This window comes from Eleutherodactylus coqui, chromosome 3 (assembly GCF_035609145.1).
Source record: "Eleutherodactylus coqui strain aEleCoq1 chromosome 3, aEleCoq1.hap1, whole genome shotgun sequence".
NCBI classification, from domain to species: domain Eukaryota; kingdom Metazoa; phylum Chordata; class Amphibia; order Anura; family Eleutherodactylidae; genus Eleutherodactylus; species Eleutherodactylus coqui.
In genome coordinates, this window is record NC_089839.1 from 89,653,856 (window position 1) to 89,666,833 (window position 12,978).

At 48.8% G+C, this 12,978-nt stretch overlaps 1 pseudogene; it reads right to left on the reverse strand.

Annotated features, from left to right (window-relative positions):
• Positions 1-5,431: 5,431 nt before the first annotated feature.
• Positions 5,432-12,978, reverse strand: part of LOC136619786 (regulator of microtubule dynamics protein 2-like) — a 77,631-nt pseudogene continuing 70,084 nt past the window's right edge.

The following is a 12,978-nucleotide window of genomic DNA, read 5'->3' on the forward strand; positions in this document are numbered from 1 at the left end:
TTTACAAGCAGATTTAGCCGTGTCAATGGACATAATCCACGTATCTGTGTGAAGTAGCGTCAGGTCATTTCATGCATGTTAGCAAGGAAAATTCCGCCGATTTTGCTCTTTGATGCGGCTAAATCCGTGTGCGGATCCACGGCAGAGAAACTGTGGATTTCTGCCATGGTTTTAGGGGAGCTGTCTGTGCAGTAAATAAGCGGCAGAAACATGTGACTTGGCCGCAGGTTACTCCTGCAGTTTTTAGAAATGGAAACGTCCGCATCGGATTCCACCATGTGACCCGAAGATAATAGTAGGTGGTTCTGCTCAGGACCCTCAGACCCTCCTCTATTATCCGGACTGGAGAAACTCTACAAATAATGTCTTTCCTCCTGATAATCTGGCACATCTTGTAATTATATCTATTATGCAACGGGCAGTGAGGGCCCGGTGCGGCCCACCCCCGTGACTCGGACTCAGTGCCACGTCAAACTTTATAGTTAGAGATGAGCGAGTATACTCAGTAAAGGCAATTGCTCGAGCGAGCATTGCCTTTGCAGAGTACCTGCCCGCTCGAGATGAAACGTTCGGGTGCCGGCGCGGGGGAGCGGTGAGTAGCGGTTGTCATAAGGAGGGAGCGAGGGGGAGAGAGGGAGAGAGAGATCTCCCCTCCATTTCGCCCCGCTCTCCCCCGCAGCTCCCTGCCCGCCGGCGGCACTCGAACGTTTCATCTTGAGCGGGCAGGTACTCGGCAAAGGCAATGCTCGCTCGAGCAATTGCCTTTACCGAGTATACTCGCTCATCTCTATTTATAGTATATTTATTCTGAAAAGATACAGTGTTTCAGTATAAATCACCGAAATAAAGTGACAGTATACTTCTTTTATCTCATAAGCCCAAATCACCTAAAAATAATCTTAAAACTAAATTTTATTAAATTTTTGTTTAACAGAATGAATGGACAGACTCATAGATGTAGACATAAGGGTAGACCCTGGTCTATGGCTGGCCACCAAAGGGTTACACACCTTACAACCTATTCCCTTATAGCTGTATAGGGCCGGAGAACCTACAAATCCATGGATGATGCATCGGTATAACATTGTAGCTCCGTGGCGCTGTACCAGGGATGCCAGGGAATAGGAAGGCACTTGGTGTATAAATCTAAGAGCCTTTTGTTTTGTTGGTCCTCCGAGGGGAATGTCTGTATACTCTGCCTGGATTATTGTAGTATACAGCGCACTATTTGCTGCGGACGCCAACAATAAATGCAGCGCTGACTTATGGATCCATTCTATCCTGTAATAAGCCACGTTCTCAGCTATTTTCTTTGGTGTTTAACCCCATTTCCTTATACCCGCTCCTCTCTTTTATCCTGCGTTATTCCCAGCAGGAGGAATAAAAGAAGGTAAACCCTTGTATGCCAGAGGGAGATTTACACCAATGATGGACATATAGTGGCAGCATAATGACAGGTGCGCTATTTGGCGTTTATACCGCGCACAATGTCATTTCACTAAGACAAATCGCCTCCTCAGTTTCTAATAAATTAATAGACAGGAAGGGGTTAACATGGAGACAGCAGAACGACAGGCACGCCATTTTAGCGTTTATTCCGCGTGCACTGTCATTTTTTCTGAAATAATTTGTCTCCTCAGCCTCTGATAAATGAGTAGAGGGGAAGGGGTTAACCACTGGTGTCTGTGCTCAATATCCCAGTAATAGGTTTCCAAAGTTTGGGGTACACAGAGACACCAGAACGACAGGCGCGCCATTTAGTATTTACCAAATACTAGCATTCTCCCCAGCTCCCGATAGAGGAGTGGGGAGGAAAGGGTTAATACCCGATGTAAATGGTCCGTATCAATGGGAGAAACCCTAGCTATCTCTCCCAATGCTGAGGAGCAGCGCTGTCCTAGAGCTTAGTGGGCACCGATGTAGCCGCATGATAGATGGTATCAGGCCGCCGGCTACACTGGGCTAGCTGCAGATAACGTGCCGACTACCTCATCTAGATTTCTGGTCACCGCATCGGCGCAGCTATGCCTTGATTTGAAATAAGCGTTTGGGTAATGAATAAGCCACCTATTCAAGCTGGGGTTTGAATGCAGAAGTCATATGACGCGAATGTTAGCCAGACCGGATGTCTTTAGGTACTATATGTACACCGTCTTCTTTGGGCCACTATATACTAACAATGACCGTCCCTTTAAGGTGATTTCCTCTCACAAGATCCCTGTACAATTATGTAGATCTCCACAGACATGGATTGCACTTATATAGGCAGTCATGAATCTCCCTTAATTGAGGCAAATATAGCCAGCACTTTATGGGGACTGAGAAGGGGTTAATCCCTAGTAGAAGCCAACTTACTAGTTGTGGCTTCAGAGACTGAAGAGTTAAGGGGCTCGGAGACCCCAGTAAGAGCGGAGGCACAATATATAGAACGGCCGAGGGGAGCTGTCCAGTGCTGATCCCCATGTGGAGTACCGGCGCGAACAGACGCCCTCCACAATCAGGGATCTCACGCTATAGGGAGAGAAGGGAAGGGGGATGTCCAGTGCTGATCCCCATGTGGAGTAAGAGGGCGGACAGATACCCCACACAATCAGGGATCTCACACTATCGGGGGAGAAGAGAAGGGGGATGTCCAGTGCTGAACCCCATGTGGAATAACGGGGCAAACAGATGGCCTCCACAATCAGGGATCTTACGATATATGGGGAGACGGGAAGGGGGATGTCCAGTGCTGATCTCCATGTGGAGTAACGGGGCGAACAAACGCCCTCCACAATCAGGGATCTCACACTATATGGGGAGAAGGGAAGGGGGATGTCCAGTGCTGATCCCCATGTGCGACTCTATTTATTTATTAGAAACTGAGCAGACGATTTGTCTTAGTGAAATGACATTGTGTGCGGTATTAATGCCAAATAGCGCACCTGTCATTATGCTGCCACTATATGTCCATCATTGGTGTAAATCTCCCCCTGGCATACAAGGGTTTACCTTCTTTTATTCCTCCTGCTGGGAATAACGCAGGATAAAAGAGAGGAGCGGGTATAAGGAAATGGGGTTAAAACACCAAAGAAAGTAACTGAGAACGTGGCTTATTACAGGATAGAATGGATCCATAAGTCAGCGCTGCATTTATTGTTGGCGTCCGCAGCAAATAGTGCGCTGTATACTACAATAATCCAGGCAGAGTATACAGACAATCCCCTCGGAGGACCAGCAAAACAAAAGGCTCTTAGATTTATACACCAAGTGCCTTCCTATTCCCTGGCATCCCTGGTACAGCGCCACGGAGCTACAATATTATACCGATGCATCATCCATGGATTTGTAGGTTCTCCGGCCCTATACAGCTATAGGTGAATAGGTTGTAAGGTGTGTAACCCTTTGGTGGCCAGCCATAGACCAGGGTCTCCCCTTACAGCTACATCTTGGAGTCTGTCCATTCATTCTGTTAAACAAATATTTAATAAAGGTTAGTTTTTAGATTATTTTTCGGTGATTTGGGCTTAATAAGATAAAAGAAGTATACTGTCGCTGTGAGTTTTAGCGTTTCAGTATAAAACACTCACGGCTGCAGCAGGCTTCCCGGGGTTCACGCTACCTGCGGTTCGGCAAGCATGAACCTGATGACAGGATCCCTTTAAGTCACTTGGATATGTAGTATATAGTATTACAGAGTTCTTCTGACATATCTTTCATGGGCAGACAGAAAGAAAGCAAAAAAGAAAACTGTATGGTATATAGTAAATGAAATCTATAAAGTAGGATTTTAAGAAAAGCCTTAAAACATTCATTGGTATAAGCTATATCTACAGATAGGGCCGGGCGATTAATCACATTTGAATTTAATTAAATGGGTTGTCCAGGTAAAAACTATTGATGACCTATCCTCACTATAATTAAATGCTGTGAACCTGCTGCTCAAGATCCCTGGCGATCAGCTGATCATCCGGTCCCCTATAAGTATGGCAGTCCGGACATAGCCATCGGCACTGGAAGTGTTATAGTGGGCTTCACTCCCATCATTCTGAATGTAGGAGGCAGAAGTTCTGGAAGTGTAACAGGAGGCAGCACTCCCAGTGATTTCAATAGGAGAGAAGACGACTTTGGTACTTCCTATCGTGACCCTGATGAAAAAGTCAGTGCAACGGTCCTGGCGATCATTGATCCTAAGTGGCAGGGCTGAAGCGGATTAACTATTGATCTGTCCTAAGAAAAGGTCACCAATAGTTTTCGCCTGGAAAGCCCCTTTAATTCACCATTTTGGTGAAGCACAATTCTGATTCTAATTGGAATCGTGAAGTCAGGCAGGACAGGCTACAAGGGGTGGAACCACTAGGGGTGGAAGGGTGTGCTTTACGCTGTTGTGGCGCTAAGCAATGCAGAGATGAAACATAGCGTTGGTTCGCTGAGACTCAGCCAATCAGTGTTGGCCTGTTATTCTGCATTGCCCCCTGCCTGCATCTGTATTTACAGTTTTGTGGATTACGTAGTAACTGGCCAGCGCTGCCATAATCTGTATATGCAGTTTTGAGGATTATGTAGTAACTGGCCAGCGCTGCCATAATCTGTATATGCAGTTTTGAGGATTATGTAGTAACTGGCCAGCACTGCCATAATCTGTATATGCAGTTTTGTGGATTACGTAGTAACTGGCCAGCACTGCCATAATCTGTATATGCAGTTTTGAGGATTATGTAGTAAATGGCCAGCACTGCCATAATCTGTATATGCAGTTTTGAGGATTACGTAGTAACTGGCCAGCACTGCCATAATCTGTATGTGCAGATTGTATGGATTATATGCAGTAGGAAGCGGACAGCACATCTATAATCTGAGAACACAAGATAGCATGAACGCAAGAAAATTACATATTACGGCATTTACTGTATTTCACACTTACCCCCTTCGCTTTGTGCATCCTCAGAACTAGGATAATCACCCGATGCCTTTGTGGTCTCACTTTTCTTTCTTTAAAGACTTCGGTGCTGCGGACTAACCTTCTTCCCATCATTCTTGCCTCTGAGCTCATCCTTAATCTGTTCTTCTAGTTTCGGAAGGACCATAACAGCACCTTGGTTGTCCTGAACTTGGTTAGCTGTACCAAATGACCAAGTCTCGGGCCAGTGGAGAATGTAGCCATGTTTGCCATATCTTCTCCAGCACAAGGCAATGCTAACTCCTGCAGCTCCTGTAAGGAATCCCAAAAGCAAATGTCTGTTCTCGGATGGGACAATATTACTGATGTCAGCAGAACAAGTGCTGAACCAACACTGCTGAGACCTTCTGTGATGACCGATCAGCAAGCAGGGAATTACAGAAGTTCAATACGGAAAAGGCTACATTCTTCCTCGGCTAGATTTATGGTACAGATGTCTCTGACAGCATTCTGCTAGTGAAGGTGGCCATCAAGAAAGTGATGGTTGCAGAATGACCACGAGTCCAGCTTCTAGGAAACATCTCACTTTTTAGAAGCTCCAAAGTCCCCTCTGAAGGTCCCTGATATCTGTCCGCCTGCCAAATGGAAAGAGTTGTTCAGTAACCAATCAGACAGAAGCCTACGACATGTACATAAAATACGTATATTGTAAAGCGATTACATGTGGAACAAAGCGGAAGAATATTAGGTGGTGAATGACTGAAGGCCAAAAACAGAGGCTTCATTGTAATTAGCCTTTAAAGTTACGCGGGAAAGCAGGAGATTCAAAAACAAAAGAGAAAGAACTGCGCATGTGCCGGGCGTGTCGCCCAACGCCCCCGGACGCATCCGCCGTGCTGAAGAATGAAGATCTGGCCGGCTCAGTGGAGATCTGCGCTGGACCTGGAGAGGTAATAAACTGTCTTTCCCTTTCCATGTACGCGGGCACGCACGGATACCCCTGCGGGATTCAGCATTGGTATCCGTGCAAGTGGACACAAGGCCTAAGAAAGTATATGACAACTTTCTTCCTCCTTGCTGCCCTCCTTATAATATAAACTTACTGCACTATGATCCCATAACATTGCAACAGTCTATTATGAAACTCAAAGTGTCTCCCAGCCGTCTGCACACGGTCGGGTCGGACCCAGCATACGGGATTCCCACAGCGGAGTTCGACCCGGTGCCCTGTCGGTGACCCAGCGTACCTCTCCGCCGATTTTCTCCTCTGCTGCGAATGTGCCGTTTGGAGCACCGGCGCTGTACAGAGGATGATGATTACAGAATGGATGTTCGGTTTCATCATAAGCCGTACCCGTTCAGCCACGGGAATCCTTTCCTGCTCCTGGAATGGAGTAGGAAAACGGAACCACAACGCAGATGTGACAGCAGCCTAAATGATGCAGGCACAGAGCACGGCCTCCTTGTTTGTGTGATAGGTATTGCGTATATAAGCGTGCGTGTTTCAGGGACCCTTTATACGAGCGCATGCCCAAAAACGCTTGACTAAGTGCAACACATTTGCGCTGTAAGTGATGTGCTTTTACGGGCATATTGGTGCATATTAATGTAATTTTTGCGATCGCAGCGTATAGTCACATGATTTCCCCCCGCTGTGATATGCTGTGCAGATATATTCATGTGAATCTGGCCAAAGGACCCATGGCTGTAGGCATAAAACGCTGGGGGTCTCCGCGGTGAGAACACAGTTATGGACATGAGCTCTAAGGCTGGAACTCCATGGAGTATTTCGCCATGACATGGGTCATGTGACCAAAGATCGCTGTGCAGCCCTGTGAAGTTGCATTTTCAATTAAATCAATGGGGTCGCGCTAGTTGCCACAACCTACAGATTTCAAAAACCCCACCGAGGTTGGATTTCTTGCAATATACGGGTCGCAGCTACTTGTGAGTTATACCGCAACTCCATTGTCTTCAGTATGGCCGGCTGCACATGACCACTTCAGGTCCCACATCCCGATACCGCAGCGGAATCTGGCCGGCGACCCTGTGTTCCTGTAAAATCTGTAATGCAGGTGACCGCGGAGGCTCGCAGGCCGCCATGCGCAGTACAGATTTTTGTTTTTTAAAATACTTGTATTTCCCGCACCGTCAGACATTGCGGGATGGGCTGCACGTCAGATGACCTCTATTGACTTCAATGGAGGAAGTCCCCAGCAAATAGAACATTCTGCGACTTTTTCAATTCGTATCCGCGAGTGTGAAAGAAAAAAAAAAAACGAACGTATGTATCTTTCAATGCGTGCTATTTGCTGTGCATCCTCCGCGTGGACGCCGACTACGGATTCCACAATAGGAAAAAGGTCATGTGAAACCGGCTTGAGAGTGTGAGGTCGCAGGGCTATATAGCAAACGTTGGCTGCGCAGCACTAGTCTCATTGCCAACAATGCGTCCACAGGTACTACTGACCATCCGGCACAAGTCCACCAGGCAAATGGCGCAGCATGCCACTGAGTAACTGAGTCACAACTCAACTTGACTCAGCACTACACTATCTGTGCAGCACGGCCGCACTAAGTAAATAGCGTAGCTATGTGGAGAAAAAACTACAGTTTAAATTGACCTGCGGGGCGGATTTTAAATCTACAAGACATCAACTTATAAATATAGCAACTAACGCATTCCACGTCAGCGTGCCACTGAGTAATTGAGTCAAAACTTAGGAAGGCCGCGCTAGGCAAATAGCGTAGCGCATCTTACAGGCGCCGACCGGTCCACACAGCTGATGTAGCCTGCCATCCTTCAAGGATTCTGTTGGTCAATAGTAAAAAAAAACTGGGTATAGGTGTGACTATCTTAGCGAAGCACAATGGATCGGGGATTAGCTCAACTACTCTGCTTTATTGAAACCGGCTTAAGGCTGCCTGTCCACCAGCGTTGCTGAGGTCTGCCGAGGGAGTCGCCGTCGGGGGAGCAGGAGCCAGCTGTTGGATCTGCGCAGTGAGCCTACCTGACAGATAGGCTCACCGCGGAGAATCGCAGCAATGCGCAGCATACTGCATTTGCTGCCTGCGAGCGGAGAATCGCTGTGATTTTCCGCACGTGGACAGGGCTGCGCTTTCCCGGGGCCGGATTATCGCCACGGAGAACACAATGCAAAAATGCCCGTGGACAGGCAGCCTGAGGAGACGCGCTTCAGTGTTTTGGCACCCCTTCCTCAGCATTTGCTTTGCCAGAAGCGTAGGCAGCGTTTAGACATAGGTCAGCTTAACAGAGAAGTGTGTTGCCAGCAAAAATATAAGCCCTAGCTAGAATACATGAAAAAAAGCAATACTTAGCTAGCAGGCGCCATCCGGGTCCCTCCCGCTGGTCTCCGCAGTCCCAGGCAGGCTTGCTAGCAGTTCTCAGCGCCGACAAAACATCGCTTGCTGTAGATGAGGTTTACAGACCTCGTAACCAACAAGCGATGTTCTGTTGGCGGTGAGAACTACTCGGAAGCCTGCTGAAATGGTGGAGACCAGCGGGGGGACTCGGGCCGCGCCTGCTAGGTAAGTATAATAAAGCATTCCCCGAAAATAAGACCCTGTGCCTCTTTTGGGGCAAAATTAATACAAGACAGGGTCTTATTTTCAGGGAAACATGGTAGTACATCCCTAATCATTGCCTAAGGCCTCATTCACACAACCGTATGCAGAAACTGCTAGGTGAATCCTGCGTTTTCCCGCCATGGATGCCAGCAGAGAGTCGCTGTATACGGATCTCACGCACACACGCTCTGTAGCAGCATTGCATATCCAACGCCGCATATACACAATGTATCAAGTATGAACATGGTTGAATACACAAGCCAAAGAAAAAAAGTTATGTACACGCGTGATACGCAGTGAAATAGAACATGCTGTATTTCATGCAATATATATATGCAATGTGAATGCTTCAATGACAATCAATGAACTTTCACGGACTTCATTCCCTGCGTGATACGTCACGCTCGTGGGGATGAGCCCTACATTTACAATATGTGTCCAGTAATGTTGGCATTTGTTTCCGTTGTCCTGTGATTACAGAATATATCCTAATGGAGAAGACAGAATTCTCAGTAACATGAAGGACCGGCAGCATAAGGCCAGGGTCACACGGGGCAGAAACCAGCGATCTTAAATCTGAGCCGATCCAGCAGAGAGGACGAGATTTGCAAAAATTTCGTCCACATACTGCAGAGAAGCCATGTTGGACAAGCCGCGCTGGAACATGTGATTGTGATGTGCTTATTTTTACGCTCCCAAAGAAAATAATGGGCGATTCTTGCAGAAGAATAAGCCATGCAGAGAACTCGGACTATCGGTCTACGGGGCTCATGTCCATGACTGTCCACGCTGCGCGATACGTAGTGAATGGAGTCAATGGACTTTCACTGATCCTTACACATGTGGGTGTAGACACTGGGTATCGATACGCACAAGAAATAGATGGCAGCACGCTCTATTTCCCTATGTACTACCGGTATGCAGCGTTACCCCTATACATTTGTATGAAATGCTGTCCATACACAATACATTGCGTTTGGGTGGCGTCTTCATATGCATCCCACTCTGAAACACAGCGGGGAATTTGGAACAAAAAAAAAAAAAAAGAGTCCCCCTGTACGTATCCGTGCGCTTGTGATACGCAGGCGGGCACAGTACACTCACCACCATACGAACGATGACACTTCCTGGCTCAGCGGGTAGCGGATCGGCAGTGCTGACTCGGAGGCAAGGTGAGAGGTGAGCAATATTTGTTTTTGCACCATTACTTACTCTGGGGGCATTTTGTGTGCTGGAGACTCATTTTAACTCCTGCTGATTGCGGCTGCTAACCCTTTATATGCTGCTACCGAATCGGAGATCGGAGGTACCAATCGGCACCAGTGAAATGAGATCTTGGGTGCGGTTTGGTTGCCATGGCAGCCAGAAGACTTCGGAAAACCCCAGAGCTGCCTTTGCAGATTGCCTATTAAGTCAGGATCGTGGTATAATGTATCACTATGGTATTACATAATACTGGAGAAGCTATGAAAAAAAGTTTTTAAAAGTTGCATTAAATAAAGTTAAAAAAAAAGCCATATTTCTAGTTAAAAAAAAAAATTGCTAAAACCAACAAGCACATATTTGGAATCGCTGTATCCATAAAAGTGAGATCTATGAATGTAACGCATTATTCTCCCCTCACGGTGAACGTCAGCAGAAAAATAAAAATTAAAACAATACTCGTCACAATGGAGCTTTTTGGTCTCACAGTCTCCAAAAAAAGATGTAATGAAAAGCGATGAAAAAGTGGTATGTACTCCAAAATGGTACAAACGGAGAGTACAGGACGTCCCGCAAAAACACGAGCCGTCGTACACTGATGTCAACGGAAATAAAACAAGTTCTGGCTGTTTGAAGAAGGCGGCAGGAAATTATATTTTCTTCCAAAAATTATTTTTCTAAAAGTAGCACATTAAAACAATCTCTATAAACTCGGTCTGGTAGTAATCGTACCGACCCGCAGAATGAAGCCAGTGTGAACGCCATAAAAGACTGACCCCTTGAACATGTCAATATTGCGCTTTTTCCCCCATTTGACTCCATTAGTTGTTTTTTTTTTAAGTATTTTAGTGCATTACATAGGATCATTGAAAAACACCTGCAAACCACCAGTCCTCCGACAGCGACGGGACGGATAAAAAAAGGGGGATCATTTTTAAAAGTGGAGAAAAAATACTAGAGAGAAAAAAAGAGAGCTCACCTTTAAGGGCTCCTGTCCACGGGCGATTGTGATCTGTGTTCCCCGCGGCGATAATCCGCCACGAGGAACCTAGTGAGCGCACGTGTAGCTATGGAAGGCGCAACCTCCCATGTCCCCGAGCAGAGAATCATAGAAACTCTCTGCTCGCGGATGGTAAATTGCGGCATGCCGCGATTCTACACGGTGAGCTTATCTATCATAGATCGCACAAAAATAGTAGATACTGCGAATTTATTTCCACTTGTGGAAATCACAATCATTGTTCGCTCATGTGAGCTTCTTTTTAACTCTACACATGAGGCCAGCTGCACACGGACGGGTTGGATTCCGCTTGCAGGAGCCCGCAGCTGAACCCGTCTCTGTCCCTGGCTGAGGACCCTGCATACCTGGTCAGCTTTGTATTGTGCATGACCATGGCAGCTCGCCGTTGGTCTTGCTCTTTGTTTTTTAAATCTTTGCTTTTCCAGCGCTAGGCGATGACACGAATGACCGCGACCAAACCGTAATGACAATGGAAGCCGTCCATGCGGAGTCCGCACAAAAACAGAACATGCTGCTCATGTGAGCGGACATGAAAACATTCTATTCTTTCAGTGGATGCGGAATATCACGGATCGTCCGCACGGGTGACGATCGCGGATTGTGCAGTTCAAATCCGGTCGTCTGCCACTGGCCTAAACAAGATTTGCGTTAATCCCATTCACTTTATTAATTGACGTTTCTGCTGTTTTTACCGCATAATTTCTGTTAGAGAAAAAAAACACAGGATTTCCGCCACACGTGAACGCACCCTTAGGCCGGCCTCACATGGACCATTCGGATTCCCCATGTGCGAGCTCGTACCGGAATCTGTCCCTGTCCCCGGCCGGCGCCCACACGTACCTGAATTTTATCTGTACTGCGGATTGTCCGGACGGCTCCCTGTTGGACAGGCGCAGTACACATTTTTTTCAAATCTTTTTTTCCATGCCATCGCAAATATTCTATTTGTTTCAATGTGTACGAAATGCCGCGGAGCTTCCATGCGGGTGACGATCACGGATTCCACAATTCAAACTCGGTCGTGTGAGAATGGCCTTAATGTTAAGCCGCGGTCTCTGCTTGTGCGACTCGGAGTTCTTCTTCTCCATCATATATGTCAGACTGCACCAGGATTTCAGAGGACTTAAAGGAGATGTCTCGAGGAAGCAGTGATTTTTTTTTTTTGCCCAGTCCCCCTAATTAAACATACATTACTAAGCCCCCCTGTAAATGACATTTCTAGCTGGTTTGTACTTACCGTTCCAGCGTTTCAGCAACTTATAAAATTTTCCCCAAGATGGCCGCCGGCTCTTTCCCCGTCGCTCGCTGCAGCCCGACGTGCGCGCTCCCGAGATGCTGCCAGCTGTGTCTCCATGGCAACCGGACGCCGCGCAGCCGCCGACCAGACGCCGCGCAGCCGCCGACCAGACGCCGCGCAGCCGCCGACCAGACGCCGCGCAGCCGCCGACCAGACGCCCCGCAGCCGCCGACCAGACGCCCCGCAGCCGCCGACCAGTCACCCACCGCCAGGCAGCAGGTAACCGGCGCTAGCCCCCGGCTCCCCAGCGCTACGCTCCCGGCTCCCCAGCGCTAGACCCTCAGCCCAGGTGAAGGCCCCGGAGCCCAGCGCTGGGCTCCGGGGCCTTCACCTGTCAGTGAACATCACCCCCGACCCATCACTTACCCCCCTGGCCCAGCGCTAGTTCCCCCGGCCTAGCGACAGCCCCCCCCGGCCTAGCGACAGCCCCCCCCTCGCAGCGACAGCCCCCCCGGCCTAGCGACAGCCCCCCCATCGCAGCGACAGCCCCCCCCGGCCTAGCGACAGCCCCCCCATCGCAGCGACAGCCCCCCCCGGCCTAGCGACAGCCCCCCCATCGCAGCGACAGCCCCCCCCCGGCTTAGCGACAGCCCCCCCATCGCAGCGACAGCGACGACAGCCAGCCCCCCCCATCCCATCCCATCGTAGCGACAGCGACGACAGCCAGCCCCCCCCCCATCCCATCCCATCCCATCGCAGCGACAGCGACGACAGCCAGCCCCCCCCCCCCCATCGCAGCGACAGCGACGACAGCCAGCCCCCCCCCTCCCTCCCTCCCTCCCAGCGGCAGCCCCCCCCCGGCCCATCACTTACCTGGACGGCAGGACAGATGGACAGCTGGACAGCTGGACGGCAGGACAGCTGGACGGCTTCTCCGGACAGCTGGGCGGCTCTGCACCTTCCTCTAACAGAGGAAGGTACAGAATGGCCACTCCAGCGCGCTCCCGAGCAGTGACAGCTCGTCTGCGCATGCGCAGAAGAGCTGTAGCG